Source organism: Diospyros lotus, unplaced genomic scaffold (genome assembly GCF_014633365.1).
Source record: "Diospyros lotus cultivar Yz01 unplaced genomic scaffold, ASM1463336v1 superscaf1, whole genome shotgun sequence".
In the NCBI taxonomy this organism is placed as follows: domain Eukaryota; kingdom Viridiplantae; phylum Streptophyta; class Magnoliopsida; order Ericales; family Ebenaceae; genus Diospyros; species Diospyros lotus.
In genome coordinates, this window is record NW_026267104.1 from 152926 (window position 1) to 170775 (window position 17850).

Consider the following 17850-nt stretch of genomic DNA (forward strand, 5'->3'; position numbering starts at 1 on the left):
CATAGATTCGGAATCGTTAAAAACAAATGAGTCAATTTTGAGATAACTTTGATTGAACAAAGTTGACTCTTTCTTGTTTCAATTGTTCTACTATGGACCCTTGACTAAAACTCAAGTTTTCAAAACTTCCCGAAATCCAAATTTGAACTTTCTTTAGTGTATTTATCGTATGAAAATGTCGTCTTTCACAATTACTAGGAATCGTCGAAAGCAAATCAGTCAATTTTGAGATATCGTTGATTGAACAAACTTGAATCTTTCTTGTTTCAAGTGTTCTACTATGGACCCATGGCTAAAACACATGTTTTCAAAACTTCCCAAAAATCGAATTTGAACTTTCTATAGTGTATTTAGTGTATCAAAATATCGTCTTTCACATAGATTCGGAATCGTTAAAAACAAATGAGTCAATTTTGACATAACTTTGATTGAACAAAGTTGACTCTTTGTTGTTTCAATTGTTCTACTATGGACCCATGGATCAAACACAAGTTTCCAAAACTTCCCGAAAGCCAAATTTGAACTTTCTTTAGTGTTTTTAGCGTATCAAAATGTAGTCTTTCACAATTATTAGGAATATTAAAAAGCAAATAAATCAATTTTGAGATATCGTTGATTGAACAAAGTTGACTCTTTCTTGTTTCAATTGTTCTACTATGGACCCATGGCGAAACCTCAAGTTTTCAAAACTTCCCGAAAGCCAAATTTGAACTTTCTTTAGTGTATTTAGCATATAAAATGTCGTCTTTCACAATTACTAGGAATCTTCAAAAGCTAATAAGTCAATTTTGAGATATCGTTGATTGAACAAACTTGACTCTTTCTTGTTTCAATTGTTCTACTATGAACCCTTGACTAAAACTCAACTTTTCAAAACTTTTCGAAATCCAAATTTGAACTTTCTTTAGTGTATTTATTGTATCAAAACGTCGTCTTTCACAATTATTAGGAATCGTAAAAAGCAAATAAGTCAATTTTGAGATATCGTTGTTGAACAAACTTGAATCTTTCTTGTTTCAAGTGTTCTACTATGGACCCATGGCTAAAACACATGTTTTCAAAACTTCCCAAAAATCGAATTTGAACTTTCTTTAGTGTATTTAGTGTATCAAAATATCGTCTTTCACATAGATTCGGACTCGTCAAAAACAAATGAGCCAATTTTGAGATATCGTTGATTGAATAAAGTTTTTCTTGTTTCAAGTGTTCTACTATGGACCCATGGCTAAAAGTCATGTTTTCTAAACTTCCCAAAAACCGAATTTGAACTTCTTTAGTGTATTTAGTGTATCAAAATATCATCTTTCACATAGATTCGGAATCGTTAAAAACAAATGAGTCAATTTTGAGATAACTTTGATTGAACAAAGTTGACTCTTTCTTGTTTCAATTGTTCTACTATGGACCCATGACTAAAACTCAAGTTTTAAAAACTTCCCGAAATCCAAATTTGAACTTTCTTTTATGTATTTAGCGTATCCAAATGTCGTCTTTCACAATTATTAGGAATCGTCAAAAGCAAATAAGTTAATTTTGAGATATCGTTGATTGAACAAAGTTGACTCTTTCTTGTTTCAAGTGTTCTACTTTGGACCCATGACTAAAACTCATGTTTCCAAAACTTCCCGAAATCCAAATTTGAACAGCCTTTAGTGGATTTATCGTATCAAAATGTCATCTTTCCCAGTTATTAGGAATCGTCAAAAGCAAATAAGTTAATTTTGAGATATCGTTGATTGAACAAACTTGAATCTTTCTTGTTTCAAGTGTTCTACTATGGACCCATGCCTGAAACTCAAGTTTTCAAAACTTTCCGAAATCCAAATTTGAATTTTCTTTAGTGTATTTAACGTATCAAAATGTCGTCTTTCAAAATTATTAGGAATCGTAAAAAGAAATAAGTCAATTTTCAGATATCGTTGATTGAACAAACTTGAATCTTTCTTGTTTCAAGTGTTCTACTATGGACCCATGGCTAAAACACATGTTTTCAAAACTTCCCAAAAATCGAATTTGAACTTTCTTTAGTGTATTTAGTGTATCAAAATATCGTCTTTCACATAGATTCAGAATCGTTAAAAACAAATGAGTCAATTTTGAGATAACTTTGATTGAATAAAGTTGACTCTTTCTTGTTTCAATTGTTCTACTATGGACCCATGGCTAAAACTCAAGTTTTCAAAATTTCCCGAAATCCAAATTTGAACTTTCTTTAGTGTATTTAGTGTATCAAAATATCGTCTTTCACATACATTCGGAATCAATAAAAACAAATGTGTCAATTTTGAGACAACTTTGATTGAACAAAGTTGACTCTTTCTTGTTTCAATTGTTCTACTATGGACCCATGACTAAAACTCAACTTTTCAAAATTTCCCGAAATCCAAATTTGAACTTTCTATAGTGTATTTAGTGTATCAAAATATCGTCTTTCACATACATTCGGAATCAATAAAAACAAATGAGTCAATTTTGAGATAACTTTGATTGAACAAAGTTGACTCTTTCTTGTTTCAATTGTCCTACTATGGAACCATGACTAAAACTCTAGTTTTCAAAACTTCCCGAAATCCAAATTTGAACTTTCTTTAGTGTAATTAGCGTATCAAAATGTCGTCTTTCACAATTATTAGGAATCGTGAAAAGCAAATAAGTCAATTTTGAGATATCGTTGATTGAACAAACTTGAATCTTTCTTGTTTCAAGTGTTCTACTATGGATCCTTGGCTAAAACACATGTTTTCAAAACTTCCCAAAAATCGAATTTCACCTTTCTTTATTGTATTTAGTGCATCAAAATATCGTCTTTCACATACATTCGGAATCGTCAAAAACAAATGAGCCAATTTTGAGATATCGTTGATTGATTAAAGTTGAGTCTTTCTTGTTTCAAGTGTTCTACTATGGACCCATGGCTAAAAGTCATGTATTCAAAACTTCCCAAAAACCAAATTTGAACTTTCTTTAGTGTATTTAGGGTATCAAAATATCGTCTTTCACATAGGTTCGGAATCGTTGAAATCAAATGAGTCAATTTTGAGATAACAATGATTGAACAAAGTTAACTTTTTTTTTGTTTAAATTGTACTACTATGGACCCATGACTAAAACTCAAGTTTTCAAAACTTCCCGAAATCAAAATTTGCACTTTCTTTAGTGTATTTAGTGTATCAAAATATCGTCTTTCACATACAATCGGAATCGTTAAAAAGAAGTGAGTCAATTTTGAGATAACATTGATTGAACAAAGTTGACTCTTTCTTGTTTCAATTGTTCTACTATGGAACCATGACTAAAACTCAAGTTTTCAAAACTTCCTGAAATCCAAATTTGAACTTTCTTTAGTGTATTTAGCGTATCAAAATGTCGTCTTTCACAATTATTAGGAATCGTCAAATGCAAATAAGTCAATTTTGAGATATCGTTGATTGAACAAACTTGACTCTTTCTTGTTTCAAGTGATCTACTATGGACCCATGGCTAAAAGTCATGTTTTCAAAACTTCCAAAAAACAGAATTTGAGATTTCTTTAGTGTATTTAGTGTATCAAAATATCGTCTTTCACATAGAATCGGAATCGTTAAAAACAAATGAGTCAATTTTGAGAAAACTTTGATTGAACAAAGTTGACTCTTTCTTGTTTCAATTGTTCTACTATGGACCCATGACAAAAACTCAAGTTTTGAAAACTTCCCGAAATCAAAATTTGCACTTTCTTTAGTGTATTTAGTGTATCAAAATATCGTCTTTCACATACAATCGGAATCGTTAAAAAGAAGTGAGTCAATTTTGAGATAACATTGATTGAACAAAGTTGACTCTTTCTTGTTTCAATTGTTCTACTATGGAACCATGACTAAAACTCAAGTTTTCAAAACTTCCTGAAATCCAAATTTGAACTTTCTTTAGTGTATTTAGCGTATCAAAATATCGTCTTTCACAATTATTAGGAATCGTCAAAAGCAAATAAGTCAATTTTGAGATATCATTGATTCAACAAACTTGACTCTTTCTTGTTTCAAGTGTTTCTACTATGGACCCTTGGCTAAAACACATGTTTTTAAAACTTCCCAAAAATCGAATTTGAACTTTCTTTAGTGTATTTCGTGTATCAAAATATCGTCTTTCACATAGATTCGGAATCGTTAAAATCAAATGAGTCAATTTTGAGATAACTTTGATTGAACAAAGTTGACTCTTTCTTGTTTCAATTGTTCTACTATGGACCCATGACTAAAACTCATGTTTTCAAAACTTCGCGAAATCCAAATTTGAACTTTCTTTTGTGTATTTAGTGTATCAAAATGTCGTCTTTAACAATTATTAGAAATCGTCAAAAGCAAATAAGTCAATTTTGAGATATCGTTGATTGAACAAACTTGACTCTTTCTTGTTTCAAGTGTTCTACTATGGACCCATGGCTAAAACACATGTTTTCAAAACTTCCCAAAAATCGAATTTGAACTTTGTTTAGTGTATTTAGTTTATCAAAATATCGTCTTTCACACAGATTCGGAATCGTCAAAAACAAATGAGACAATTTTGAGATATCGTTGATTGAATAAAGTTGAGTCTTTCTTGTTTCAATTGTTCTACTATGGACCCATGACTAAAACTCATGTTTTCAAAACTTTTCGAAATCCAAATTTGAACTTTCTTTTGTGTATTTAGTGTATCAAAATGTCGTCTTTCACAATTATTAGGAATCGTCAAAAGCAAATAAGTCAATTTTGAGATATCGTTGATTGAACAAACTTGACTCTTTCTTGTTTCAAGTGTTCTACTATGGACCCATGGCTAAAACACATGTTTTCAGAACTTTCCAAAAATCGAATTTGAACTTTCTTTAGTGTATTTAGTGTATCAAAATATCGTCTTTCACATAGATTCGGAATCGTTAAAAACAAATGAGTCAATTTTGAGATAACTTTGATTGAACAAAGTTGACTCTTTCTTGTTTCAATTGTTCTACTATGGACCCATGACTGAAACTCAAGTTTTAAAAACTTCCCGAAATCCAAATTTGAACTTTCTTTTATGTATTTAGCGTATCCAAATGTCGTCTTTCACAATTATTAGGAATCGTCAAAAGCAAATAAGTTAATTTTGAGATATCGTTGATTGAACAAACTTGACTCTTTCTTGTTTCAAGTGTTCTAGTATGGACCCATGCCTGAAACTCAAGTTTTCAAAACTTTCCGAAATCCAAATTTGAACTTTCTTTAGTGTATTTAGCGTATCAAAATGTCGTCTTCCCCAATTATTAGGAATTCTCTAAAGCAAATACGTCAATTTTGAGATATCGTTGATTGAACAAAGTTGACTCTTTCTTGTTTCAAGTGTTCTACTACGGACCTATGGCTAAAAGTCATGTTTTCAAAACTTCCAAAAAATAGAATTTGAGATTTCTTTAGTGTATTTAGTTTATCAAATATCGTCTTTCACATAGATTCGGAATCCTTAAAAACAAATGAGTCAATTTTGAGATAACTTTGATTGAACAAAGTTGACTCTTTCTTGTTTCAATTGTTCTACTATGGACCCATGACTAAAACTCAAGTTTTCAAAACTTCCCGAAATCCAAATTTGAACTTTCTTTAGTGTATTTAGCGTATCAAAATGTCGTCTTTCACAATTATTAGGAATCGTGAAAAGCAAATAAGTCAATTTTGAGATATCGTTGATTGAACAAACTTGGATCTTTCTTGTTTCAAGTGTTCTACTATGAACCCATGGCTAAAACACATGTTTTCAAAACTTCCCAAAAATCGAATTTGAACTTTCTTTAGTGTATTTAGTGTATCAAAATATCGTCTTTCACATAGAATCGGTCAAAACTTCCCAAAAACCTAATTTGAACTTTCTTTAGTGTATTTAGGGTATCAAAATATCGTCTTTCACATAGGTTCGGAATCGTTAAAATCAAATGAGTCAATTTTGAGATAACTTTGACTGAACAAAGTTGACTTTTTCTTGTTTCAATTGTACTACTATGGACCCATGACTAAAACTCAAGTTTTCAAAACTTCTCGAAATCGAAATTTGAACTTTCTTTAGTGTATTTATCGTATGAAAATGTTGTCTTTCACAATTACTAGGAATCGTCGAAAGCAAATCAGTCAATTTTGAGATATCGTTGATTGAACAAACTTGAATCTTTCTTGTTTCAAGTGTTCTACTATGGACCCATGGCTAAAACACATGTTTTCAAAACTTCCCAAAAATCGAATTTGAACTTTCTTTAGTGTATTTAGTGTATCAAAATATCGTCTTTCACATAGATTCAGAATCGTTAAAAACAAATGAGTCAATTTTGAGATAACTTTGATTGAATAAAGTTGACTCTTTCTTGTTTCAATTGTTCTACTATGGACCCATGGCTAAAACTCAACTTTTCAAAATTTCCCGAAATCCAAATTTGAACTTTCTTTAATGTATTTAGTGTATCAAAATATCGTCTTTCACATACATTCGGAATCAATAAAAACAAATGAGTCAATTTTGAGATAACTTTGATTGAACAAAGTTGACTCTTTCTTGTTTCAATTGTTCTACTATGGACCCATCACTAAAACTCAAGTTTTCAAAACTTCCCGAAATCCAAATTTGAACTTTCGTTAGTATATTTAGCGTATCAAAATGTCGTCTTTCAAAATTATTAGGAATCGTCAAAAGCAAATAAGTCAATTTTGACATATCGTTGATTGAACAAACTTGAATCTTTCTTGTTTGAAGTGTTCTACTATGGACCCATGGCTAAAACACATGTTTTCAAAACTTCCCAAAAACCAAATTTGAACTTTCTTTTGTGTATTTAGTGTATCAAAATATCGTCTTTCACATAGATTCGGAATCGTTAAAAACAAATGAGTCAATTTTTAGATAACTTTGATTAAACAAAGTTGACTCTTTCTTGTTTCAATTGTTCTACTATGGACCCATGGCTAAAACTCAAGTTTTCAAAACTTCTCGAAATCCAAATTTGAACTTTCTTTAGTGTATTTAGTGTATCAAAATATCGTCTTTCACAAACATTCGAAATCGTTAAAAACAAATGAGTCAATTTTGAGATAACTTTGATTGAACAAAGTTGACTCTTTCTTGTTTCAATTGTTCTACTATGGACCCATGGCTAAAACTCAAGTTTTCTAAACTTCTCAAAATCCAAATTTGAACTTTCTTTAGTGTATTTAGTGTATCAAAATATCGTCTTTCACAAACATTCGAAATCGTTAAAAACAAATGAGTCAATTTTGAGATAACTTTGATTGAACAAAGTTGACTCTTTCTTGTTTCAATTGTCCTACTATGAACCCATGGCTAAAACACATGTTTTCAAAACTTCCCAAAAATCGAATTTGAACTTTCTTTAGTGTATTTAGTGTATCAAAATATCGTCTTTCACAAACATTCGAAATCGTTAAAAACAAATGAGTCAATTTTGAGATAACTTTGATTGAACAAAGTTGACTCTTTCTTGTTTCAATTGTCCTACTATGAACCCATGGCTAAAACACATGTTTTCAAAACTTCCCAAAAATCGAATTTGAACTTTGTTTAGTGTATTTAGTTTATCAAAATATCGTCTTTCACACAGATTCGGAATCGTCAAAAACAAATGAGACAATTTTGAGATATCGTTGATTGAATAAAGTTGAGTCTTTCTTGTTTCAATTGTTCTACTATGGACCCATGGCTAAAACTCAAGTTTTCTAAACTTCTCAAAATCCAAATTTGAACTTTCTTTAGTGTATTTAGTGTATCAAAATATCGTCTTTCACAAACATTCGAAATCGTTAAAAACAAATGAGTCAATTTTGAGATAACTTTGATTGAACAAAGTTGACTCTTTCTTGTTTCAATTGTCCTACTATGAACCCATGGCTAAAACACATGTTTTCAAAACTTCCCAAAAATCGAATTTGAACTTTCTTTAGTGTATTTAGTGTATCAAAATATCGTCTTTCACATAGAATCGGTCAAAACTTCCCAAAAACCTAATTTGAACTTTCTTTAGTGTATTTAGGGTATCAAAATATCGTCTTTCACATAGGTTCGGAATCGTTAAAATCAAATGAGTCAATTTTGAGATAACTTTGACTGAACAAAGTTGACTTTTTCTTGTTTGAATTGTACTACTATGGACCCATGACTAAAACTCAAGTTTTCAAAACTTCTCGAAATCGAAATTTGAACTTTCTTTAGTGTATTTAGTGTATCAAAATGTCGTCTTTCACAATTATTAGGAATCGTCAAAAGCAAATAAGTCAATTTTGAGATATCGTTGATTGGACAAACTTGACTCTTTCTTGTTTCAAGTGTTCTACTATGGACCCTTGGCTAAAACACATGTTTTCAAAACTTCCCAAAAATCGAATTTGAACTTTCTTTAGAGTATTTAGTGTATCAAAATATCGTCTTTCACATTGATTCGGAATCGTCAAAAACAGATGAGTCAATTTTGAGATATCGTTGATTGAATAAAGTTGACTCTTTCTTGTTTCAAGTGTTCTACTATGGACCCATGGCTAAAAGTCATGTTTTCAAAACTTCCCAAAAACCAAATTCGAACTTTCTTTAGTGTATTTAGGGTATCAAAATATCGTCTTTCACATAGATTCGAAATCGTTAAAATCAAATGAGTCAATTTTGAGATATCGTTGATTGAACAAACTTAAATCTTTCTTGTTTCAAGTGTTCTACTATGGACCCATGGCTAAAATACATGTTTTCAAAACTTCCCAAAAATCGAATTTGAACTTTCTTTAGTGTATTTAGTGTATCAAAATATCGTCTTTCCCATAGATTCGAAATCGTCAAAAAGGAATGAGTCAATTTTGAGATATCGTTGATTGAATAAAGTTGAGTCTTTCTTGTTTCAAGTGTTCTACTATGAACCCATGGCTAAAAGTCATGTTTTCAAAACCTCCCAAAATCCAAATTTGAACTTTCTTTAGTGTATTTAGTGTATCAAAATATCGTCTTTCACATAGATTCGGAATCGTTAAAAACAAATGAGTCAATTTTGAGATAACTTTGATTGAACAACGTTGACTCTTTCTTGTTTCAATTGTTCTACTATGGACCCATGACTAAAACTCAAGTTTTCAAAACTTCCCGAAATCCAAAATTGAACTTTCTTTTGTGTATTTAGTGTATCAAAATATCGTCTTTCACATACATTCTGAATCGTTAAAAACAAATGAGTCAATTTTGAGATAACTTTGATAGTACAAAGTTGACTCGTTCTTGTTTCAATTGTTCTACTATGGACCCTTGACTAAAACTCAAGTTTTCAAAACTTCCCGAAATCCAAATTTGAACTTTCTTTAGTGTATTTAGCGTATCAAAATGTCATCTTTCACAATTATTAGGAATCGTCGAAAGCATATAAGTCAATTTTGAGATATCGTTGATTGAACAAACTTGAATCTTTCTTGTTTCAAGTGTTCTACTATGGACCCATGGCTAAAACACAAGTTTTCAAAACTTCCCAAAAATCGAATTTGAACTTTTCTTTAGTGTATTTAGTGTATCAAAATATCTTGTTTCACATAGATTCGGAATCGTTAAAAACAAATGAGTCAATTTTGAGATAACTTTGATTCAACAAAGTTGACTCTTTCTTGTTTCAAGTGTTCTACTATGGACCCACGGCTAAAAGTCATGTTTTCAAAACATCCCAAAAACCGAATTTGAACTTTCTTTAGTGTATTTAGTGTATCAAAATATCGTCTTTCACATAGATTCGGAATCGTTAAAAACAAATGAGTCAATTTTGAGATAACTTTGATTGAACAAAGTTGACTCTTTCTTGTTTCAATTGTTCTACTATGGACCCTTGACTAAAACTCAAGTTTTCAAAACTTCCCGAAATCCAAATTTGAACTTTCTTTAGTGTATTTATCGTATGAAAATGTCGTCTTTCACAATTATTAGGAATCGTCGAAAGCAAATCAGTCAATTTTGAGATATCGTTGATTGAACAAACTTGAATCTTTCTTGTTTCAAGTGTTCTACTATGGACCCATGGCTAAAACACATGTTTTCAAAACTTCCCAAAAATCGAATTTGAACTTTCTTTAGTGTATTTAGTGTATCAAAATATCGTCTTTCACATAGATTCGGAATCGTTAAAAACAAATGAGTCAATATTGACATAACTTTGATTGAACAAAGTTGACTCTTTGTTGTTTCAATTGTTCTACTATGGACCCATGGATCAAACTCAAGTTTTCAAAACTTCCCGAAAGCCAAATTTGAACTTTCTTTAGTGTTTTTAGCGTATCAAAATGTAGTCTTTCACAATTATTAGGAATATTCAAAAGCAAATAAATCAATTTTGAGATATCGTTGATTGAACAAAGTTGACTCTTTCTTGTTTCAATTGTTCTACTATGGACCCATGGCGAAAACTCAAGTTTTCAAATTTCCCGAAAGCCAAATTTGAACTTTCTTTAGTGTATTTAGCATATAAAAATGTCGTCTTTCACAATTTCTAGGAATCTTCAAAAGCAAATAAGTCAATTTAGAGATATCGTTGATTGAACAAACTTGACTCTTTCTTGTTTCAAGAGTTCTACTACGGACCCATGGCTAAAACACATGTTTTCAAAACTTCCCAAAAATCGAATTTGAATTTTCTTTTGTGTATTTAGTGTATCAAAATATCGTCTTTCACATAGATTCAGAATCGTCAAAAACAAATGAGACAATTTTGAGATATCGTTGATTGAATAAAGTTGAGTCTTTCTTGTTTCAAGTGTTCTACTATGGACCCATGGCTAGAAGTCATGTTTTCGAAACTTCCCAAATGATGCGAACCCCACGAAGGAAGGTGAGACCCGACGATCAAAAATGGTTCCTTTGCCAAGGATCGTTCTAAAACAGATTCATAATAAAGAAAACAAATGACCTTGACCCGTTATCTATAAAGAGATAAGAACCAAAGGTATAAGAAGGTAGGGTTGACGCCACACTCAAGATAGATGAGAAGATTTGTGAGTGATAAGTCAAGGATGAACGCCACAAGATAAAATCTTGATAAGTTCAAAGTAGTTCGTTGAAGAACCAAAGAGAAAACTCTCACGAAATAATATTGATCAAAACTAAATTCCTCTCGGGTTACATTGGCTTATATAGCCGAATTCAAATTCTAAATTAGAAAGAAATAAATCAAATCCTAGGCATATTAGGAATTGATTACAAGAAGGAAATAGCATAATCTGATAAAGAAACAAGAATTATCTAAAATAGAAAAGATTTAAAACAAAGGAGGAAATAAGGGAAGCTTGGATCAATCTTGCCAATCAATCAATCATCCCCAAATCTTGCAAATCTTATCAATCAATCAATCAACCAATCAATCTGCCAATCTTGTCAATCAATCAACCAATCAATCAATCAACCCCAAATCTGGCAATTGTGTCAATCAATCAATCCCAAATCTTGCAATCTTGTTATTGGGCCTCCATAAATGCTCAACAGATTTTGGGCCTCCATTAATGCTTAAATTGGGCCTCCATCAATGTTCAACAGATATTGGGCCTCCATTAATGCTCAACAGATCTTGTGAGGCTTTAGCAACCTGATTCACATCATTCCCCCTCTCTTGAGAAAGATTTGTCCTCAAATCGTCACCTACATGAAAAGGGAAGAAATCAGCAACATTAAAGGTTGCACTTGCAGTATACTCACTCGAAAGGTCGAACTTGTAGATCCTTTCAAGCACTTGAAATGGATCGTCTCCCCTTGAAAGTTGTTTTGAACGCCTTTGAATAGGAAATCGTTCCTTCCTTATATGCCACCAAACCCAATCACCAGGATCAAATACAACTTTCTTGAAACCATTAGGTATCCTTTCCAGGAACACATCATCAATTTTCTGCAAAAAAGAAACAACACTAGGCAAAGAGGGGTGAAGGTCAGTAGTTAGAAATAAAGACTTTTTGAATTCACTCTCTCTTACATAATAGTTCACTTGTTTTCTCTCTTTTCTTTCCTCACTAACAAAAACTCCTTTTCCTTTTTTGCTCTCCTTTGTTTTCTGTTTGGTCTCAATTTCTCTTACTTTTGAACTCTCACTCTCTTTTTCGATCATCTCAGTTTCTCTTACTCTTGAACTCTCACTCTCATTTTTCTTATCACTCTTTTTTTTTAACCTCACTTGATCTTCATACACTTGTCTTGGGGATAGGGGTACAAGAGTAATTGGTTTTTCATTAAGTACAAAGGAGAATCTATTGGTATAACCTTCGTGAATGGCACACCTATCAAACTGCCATGGTCGCCCCAAAAGAATATGGCCGGCATGCATTGGCACCACATCACACAAAACTTCATCTGTATAGTTTCCAATGGAGAATGAAACAAACACTTGTTTAGTTACTTTAAATTCTCCACAATCATTCAACCATTGTAGGTTATACGGCCGAGGATGCTTCAAAGTCATCAAATTTAATTTTTCAACCAAGCTAGTACTAGCCACATTAGTACAGCTCCCACCATCAATAATCATGCTACATACCTTATCGTTGACATGGCATCTAGTATGAAAAATGTTCTCACGTTGCTCTTTCGCATCCGCTTTGACTTGCACACTAAGAGCTCTCGTTGCCACCAAGAGCTCCCCATCAACCGGGTACTCAATGCCACTTGCATCCTCTAAAGGTGGCATGGACTCATTATCAGACTTATTATCAATCTCATCTTCGGTCTCAATATCACCATCATCTTTCAAAATCATCACACTCTTGTTTGGGCATTGAGATGCAATATGGCCTGTTCCCAAACACTTAAAGCATTTGATATCTCTATTTCTAGGAGGTAGAGTATCAGATTTTACCTTATTTGGTGCTCCTCCATCTTTGTTTGTTTTGAAGGTTTCAACATTAGGCCTTTCATCCTTTCCACTACAATTCGATTCCCATGTTGAAGAAGAACTTGAATTTTGCCCAATTCGTGTGGACCCCTTTCTCCTCAATTGTCGCTCCACTTTAATGGCCATGTGCACCATGTCATCTAACTCAACGTAATGTTGTAATTCGACCACATCTGCAATATCACGGTTCAATCCAACTAGGAACCTGGCCATGGTAGTTTCTCGATCCTCCTCCACATTGGCTCGAATCATGGCTATTTCCATCTCCTTGTGGTAGTCCTCAACACTTTTGGAACCTTGAGTAAGGCGTTGCAACTTCTGAAATAAGTCCCTATAGTAGTGACTTGGAATGAATCGCCTCCTCATAATAGCCTTCATTTCTTCCCAGGTCTCAATGGGCCTTTCATGATTCCGTCTCCTGCTCAAAATAAGTTGATCCCACCAAATAATAGCATAATCAGTAAATTCGATGGTGGCCAATTTTACCTTTTTCAATTCAGAGTACTTGTGACAAGAAAACACCATTTCAACCTTTGTCTCCCACTTCAAATAAACTTCTGGATCGTTTTTTCCTTGGAAAGATGGAATCTGCATCTTAATGTTGTCCAAGTTATTATCAATCCTTTCTCCATGTCTAACTCCTCTATCTCTATTCCCACGCCTAATTCGGCCTACACTGACATTAGAGGAACGATCATCATCATCTAGGTCATCCCCATAGTCATCTTCATAATCATACCTAGGTGGATGCCTCTCTCTTCGTTGCACAGTAGGAGCTCTAGGTGGTTGCCCCCTTTGTGAACTAGATTCAACTTTATCTATTTTCTCATTTATCTCATCAAACCTCATCTCCATTCGTTCAAATTTTTGCTCTAAGGACTGAAAGAAGAGTTTGAAATCTATCTTTTCCTGAGCTTCATTCTCTCGAGACATGTTTAATAGCCTGCAAAACAAAGTTAGGAAACCTCACAAACACTTCCTCACGTGTTTCCTCTCAAGATTGATAGCACTCACACTCGTGTATTCTCAAACTTGGCTTTTACCCTCTTATGAGCTCACACTCTCCTGCCTTTTTCCTCTCTTTAGCCTCCTCTTTTAGTTCTTTATTGAACTCAAATGAACTCAATCAAAATTTTTCTTGCAACAATCCAAACTCAACCAATCAGATCACTAAGAATGAGAATGGGTTAATTTGCAAAGGACGAAAAAAAAAATAGGCAGAATTTAAGAAGTCGAAAGGATAGAGTTATAATGAAACAATGGATAAGAAAAGACAAGAGGAAAAGGAGATACGAATTTTGATGCAACTAGGGTCAAATTGTTCTGAATAGACAGAATACACACTTTATGCAATCAAAACTTGAATGACAAGCAACACTTCAACTAATTCAGATTCAATTGATTTCTGAATTTACTTTACTTTTTTTTTTTTGAATTTTCAATTTCGCACCTTCTTTTTCTTTGCGAACTTCCAACTTTCCACTCTTTTTTTTTTTTTTTTGAATTTCCAACTTTTCCTTTTTTTTTTTTGGAATTCTCAACTTCTCACTTTTTTTTTTAAATATAATGATAAGTAACAAAACTTGAAGAAATCAAGATGAAAAAAATAGGCACAGTTGCAGACTTGAAGAACAAACAATGCTGCGAGAATAAAGAGAAACAATAATCAATGAAAGCAAAAATAAGGATAGTTCAAACCTGATTTAGAGCCAAAGCTCTGATACCAAAAGATGCGAACCCCACGAAGGAAGGTGAGACCCGACGATCAAAAATGGTTCCTTTGCCAAGGATCGTTCTAAAACAGATTCATAATAAAGAAAACAAATGACCTTGACCCGTTATCTATAAAGAGATAAGAACCAAAGGTTTATAGAAGGTAGGGTTGACGCCACACTCAAGATAGATGAGAAGATTTGTGAGTGATAAGTCAAGGATGAACGCCACAAGATAAAATCTTGATAAGTTCAAAGTAGTTCGTTGAAGAACCAAAGAGAAAACTCTCACGAAATAATATTGATCAAAACTAAATTCCTCTCGGGTTACATTGGCTTATATAGCCGAATTCAAATTCTAAATTAGAAAGAAATAAATCAAATCCTAGGCATATTAGGAATTGATTACAAGAAGGAAATAGCATAATCTGATAAAGAAACAAGAATTATCTAAAATAGAAAAGATTTAAAACAAAGGAGGAAATAAGGGAAGCTTGGATCAATCTTGTCAATCAATCAATCATCCCCAAATCTTGCAAATCTTATCAATCAATCAATCAACCAATCAATCTGCCAATCTTGTCAATCAATCAACCAATCAATCAATCAACCCCAAATCTGGCAATTCTGTCAATCAATCAACCCCAAATCTTGCAATCTTGTTATTGGGCCTCCATAAATGCTCAACAGATTTTGGGCCTCCATTAATGCTTAAATTGGGCCTCCATCAATGTTCAACAGATATTGGGCCTCCATTAATGCTCAACAGATCTTGTGACGCTTTAGCAACCTGATTCACATCACCAAAAACTGAATTTGAACTTTCTCTAGTGTATTTAGTATATCAAAATATCGTCTCTCACATAGATTCTGAATTGTTAAAAACAAATGAGTCAATTTTGAGATAACTGTGATTGAACAAAGTTGACTATTTCTTGTTTCAAATGTTCTACTATGGACCCATGACTAAAACTCAAGTTTTCAAAAATTCTCGAAATCCAAATTTGAACTTTCTTTGCTGTAACTAGTGTATCAAAATATCGTCTTTCACATAGATTCGGAATCGTTAAAAACAAATGAGTCAATTTTGAGATAACTTTGATTGAACAAAGTTGACTCTTTCTTGTTTCAATTGTTCTACTATGGACCCATGACTAAAACTCAATTTTTAAAACTTCTCGAAATCCAAAATTGAACTTTCTTTAGTGTATTTAGTGTATCAAAATATCGTCTTTCACATACATTCAGAATCGTTAAAAACAAATGAGTCAATTTTGAGATAAGTTTGATTGAACAAAGTTGACTCTTTCTTGTTTCAATTGTTCTACTATGGACCCTTGACTAAAACTCAACTTTTCAAAACTTCCCGAAATCCAAATTTGAACTTTCTTTAGTGTATTTATTGTATCAAAACCTCGTCTTTCAAAATTATTAGGAATCGTCGAAAGCAAATAAGTCAATTTTGAGATATCGTTGATTGAACAAACTTGAATCTTTCTTGTTTCAAGTGTTCTACTATGGACCCATGGCTAAAACACATGTTTTCAAAACATCCCAAAAATCGAATTTGAACTTTCTTTAGTGTATTTAGTGTATCAAAATATCGTCTTTCACAAAGATTCGGAATCGTTAAAAACAAATGAGTTAATTTTGACATAACTTTGATTGAACAAAGTTGACTCTTTGTTGTTTCAATTGTTCTACTATGGACCCATGGCTAAAACTCAAGTTTTCAAAACTTCTCGAAAGCCAAATTTGAACTTTCTAAAGTGTTTTTAGCGTATCAAAATGTCCTCTTTCACAATTATTAGGAATCTTCAAAAGCAAATAAATCAATTTTGAGATATCGTTGATTGAACAAACTTGACTCTTTCTTGTTTCAAGTGTTCTACTATGGACCCATGGCTAAAAGTCATGTTTTCAAAACTTCCCAAAAATCGAATTTGAACTTTCTTTAGTGTATTTAGTGTATCAAAATATCGTCTTTCCCATAGATTCGAAATCGTCAAAAAGGAATGAGTCAATTTTGAGATATCGTTGATTGCATAAAGTTGAGTCTTTCTTGTTTCAAGTGTTCTACTATGAACCCATGGCTAAAAGTCATGTTTTCAAAACCTCCCAAAATCCAAATTTGAACTTTCTTTAGTGTATTTAGTGTATCAAAATATCGTCTTTCACATAGATTCGGAATCGTTAAAAACAAATGAGTCAATTTTGAGATAACTTTGATTGAACAACGTTGACTCTTTCTTGTTTCAATTGTTCTACTATGGACCCATGACTAAAACTCAAGTTTTCAAAACTTCCCGAAATCCAAAATTGAACTTTCTTTTGTGTATTTAGTGTATCAAAATATCGTCTTTCACATACATTCAGAATCGTTAAAAACAAATGCGTCAATTTTGAGATAACTTTGATTGTACAAAGTTGACTCTTTCTTGTTTCAATTGTTCTACTATGGACCCTTGACTAAAACTCAAGTTTTCAAAAGTTCCCGAAATCCAAATTTGAACTTTCTTTAGTGTATTTAGCGTATCAAAATGTGATCTTTCACAATTATTAGGAATCGTCGAAAGCAAATAAGTCAATTTTGAGATATCGTTGATTGAACAAACTTGAATCTTTCTTGTTTCAAGTGTTCTACTATGGGCCCATGGCTAAAACACATGTTTTCAAAACTTCCCAAAAATCGAATTTGAACTTTCTTTAGTGTATTTAGTGTATCAAAATATCGTCTTTCACATAGATTCGGAGTCGTTAAAAACAAATGAATCAATTTTGACATAACTTTGATTGAACAAAGTTGACTCTTTGTTGTTTCAATTGTTCTACTATGGACCCATGGATCAAACTCAAGTTTTCAAAACTTCCCGAAAGCCAAATTTGAACTTTCTTTAGTGTTTTTAGCGTATCAAAATGTAGTCTTTCACAATTATTAGGAATATTCAAAAGCAAATAAATCAATTTTGAGATATCGTTGATTGAACAAAGTTGACTCTTTCTTGTTTCAATTGTTCTACTATGGACCCATGGCGAAAACTCAAGTTTTCAAAACTTCCCGAAAGCCAAATTTGAACTTTCTTTAGTGTATTTAGCATATAAAAAATTCGTCTTTCACAATTACTAGGAATCTTCAAAAGCAAATAAGTCAATTTTGAGATATCGTTGATTGAACAAACTTGACTCTTTCTTGTTTCAAGAGTTCTACTACGGACCCATGGCTAAAACACATGTTTTCAAAACTTCCCAAAAATCGAA

At 32.4% G+C, this 17850-nt stretch overlaps 1 protein-coding gene across 1 annotated transcript in view; it reads right to left on the bottom strand.

The window, feature by feature from the left end:
* Positions 1–11639, bottom strand: part of LOC127792786 (uncharacterized) — an 86961-nt gene extending 75322 nt beyond the window's left edge. The window contains exon 1 of the mRNA XM_052323371.1: positions 11588–11639. The gene's annotated coding sequence lies outside the window, so the exon portion shown is untranslated. The remainder of the gene's footprint in view (positions 1–11587) is intronic.
* Positions 11640–17850: the final 6211 nt, after the last annotated feature.